Genomic DNA, 2,816 nt, shown 5'->3' on the forward strand with positions numbered 1-2,816 from the left:
AGAAATGTATATAAGAAGTGTTCATATTCCTACGCTAGCTGCCTCCTCAGTCTTTTCACGAAATATAGGTCATTCTTCGATTGAAAATTTTTTCACGATTGATTATATTATTGCAACAATTATATTACTTTGATGAATATTGTTCGTTAATTATCATACAATTTCTTCTGAGAGAGAATGTTAATCATTACTTTATGTGGGGTTTTCCCGTTGTTTAATGACGGAATGCGTATACAACACTCAACACCTGGATTCGGACTACAATTAAAAGGTGAAGGTCACCAGTCTGAAGATATTTGCAATGTATTCAGTGTGACATATACATGTCTATTTATTTTTTTAAGTGTTTCTTTGCTGTTAAGGTTATACCATACACAAAATTTGGAGAAAGTGTAGATTACATCAATCCTTCTTGTTTTTGCCATTCTAAAGTTCACATTAATTTGTTACATGGTAAAAATTAGAGAACAATTGTATTTATTCCGAGAGATTTCAATTTTTTCATGTCTGCTTTGAATTTCCATACAGATATAAAAGGAAAAATTTGGGAAGAATGATGAAATAAGACTGGTTTGATAGGGAAATTTTGTGATAAAAATGATCATTTTTAGCAAAAAAATTTAAAGCTATACTTTTCTGCTGTATTTTAATAAATTTGCTAATCCCCAACTTCCTTGATTTCCTTCTTTATCATTCGACAAAAAAGCATAAATATCTTTGTACCGTATTTGTGCCATCTATCCATTTTTTCATATGTCTTGCAAGCACCGGTGTGTGCACTGTTTGCTAGTGACAAAAGACTGGTCACGGTATTTGCTACGGACATGAAGGACTATACACGTCCAGTCTTTTCTTAGAGATCAGCTGAGCATAGTGAAAATTCAAGTAAATTAAAAGTCGAATATGATCTTGGATATGGGGTAACCCATATCTATTCTTGTTTAAATTAGCGATATACAAGACGATATGTGAAGATACAATGTATCAGTAACTAGATAAAACAGACTATAGGAACTCTTCAATATCAGGAGATAAAATATTGTGTAAAGTGGAAGTCTTCATTTGAACGACAAATTTTGGGACTATTTTGATGCAAAATCAATTATGATAGAAAGTTAGTTTGATAATCAACTAACTTATTTGAAGCGAACAGCAGTGTCACCTAAGTGCACATTAATTGCAAGAACCGGCCGAAGGTGATAGTAAATTTCCAGACATGAATTATGAAGGACAGCTCCGAGATTCGGTGAAGGCGTCAGGTAGCAGGGAACAGTTTCGCACTATAGGCCCGGTGAACTTTAAAAAAAAAATGGAAATACCCCATATCATGTGTAAAAATGTATACAATAATTTTAGGACGCATGTCAAATGTAGCTGTGTGCTTAATAAAAATGTTGATATACACCATGTAGGTGTCACCATGATTCCTAGCATATAGATGGGTGCAAATACGAAACTAAGACACGTGGTCAGTTTCCGGTGAAAACATACATGGTCCAGCAAAAGGTCTGTAGCTGAGAGGGAAGGTGAATGGCCCCATATGAAAGGTAGATTTTTGAGAAGGGCAGATAGGGTTCTTGATTGTGCAAAGTTTCTAAATCCCCATGTTTGGTACTGTGGGGGTGGTGCGAATTAGCCCAAATGAGAGAAAATCAAAGCAAAAAGGGGAACCAGCTCAGAGCATGTTTTGTGCACCAGCACCAGTATTTATAGATTACATGCAATTTAGGGTCATAATTTATTAACTACACCAATATAAAATACAAGTATTGACATAAAATGGATATATGATTTTTCATTAGTCTGTCATATTCTGACTTTGATGTATACCCCCTATCCACATGTTTCAGAACCAAAGAAACTGTCCCCTGCCACCTCAGTCCAAATATTCAGCCAATCCGAGATTAGCCTTCCGACTAATTACTCGGTCAACTCCGCCAGCAAGCATATTCGACCATAATACTATATAACAGAAGTAAATAAAAAAAAAACTCTTTTCAAAGCGCACTGTATTTAACATGGAATGCAAAATTAACTGATATAGACGTGGACATTAGGAGAACACGTACTCATCTCTCTCTCTCTCTCTCTCTCTCTCTCTGTTTCTCTCTCATACCATACATGTATCAAGAAGGAAAATAACCGTAGTAAAACTATCTATACATAAAACAGTTTTACCTCTCTTCCGCTTTTACTGCCATAACGTTACCAAACGGTTACTAATGTGGCCATTAATTCATATCTGAAGGAAATATCTTACTGGCAGGGAGCGACAGACATGAAAGGAAAAGGAATTCAGTGATGTCACAGGATATGCATATGTATAATACGGAATTCTGTTTGAGGTTGAAACAAGAGTTCTATTCATTTAAAAGGTAATTTCTTTTCTCGGTAAAACTGATTCTGTTGATCGACACCCTCATTCATAGTAATGCGAATCACACCTGTAGGCCGAGAAACGAAAAGTAAATCTATGACAAGTACATTGTATTTTTTTTCATTTTACATGATAAGGGACTATTAATTTCGTTTAAAATGGAGTTATATATCTAAGTACTCTAGAAGCATTGTACAATGTCATAATATGGTACGTTCTAGTATTGCGCTAGTAACGAGCGAATTCAGGGCTACATGTATACCAGAAAACGGTTCCATATACCGTAGGTGTGAAAAAATGTTTTGTTTTACAACTTTGAATTTGTCTGTACATCGACCCGTGTTATAGCACGATAGATGTCAAAAATATACATTTACATGAAATCTACATGTTAAAAATTACCCCCCCCCTCCCCCCAAAAAATCCGTGCTCATGAGCC

Source organism: Ostrea edulis, chromosome 2 (assembly GCF_947568905.1).
Source record: "Ostrea edulis chromosome 2, xbOstEdul1.1, whole genome shotgun sequence".
In the NCBI taxonomy this organism is placed as follows: Eukaryota; Metazoa; Mollusca; class Bivalvia; order Ostreida; family Ostreidae; genus Ostrea; species Ostrea edulis.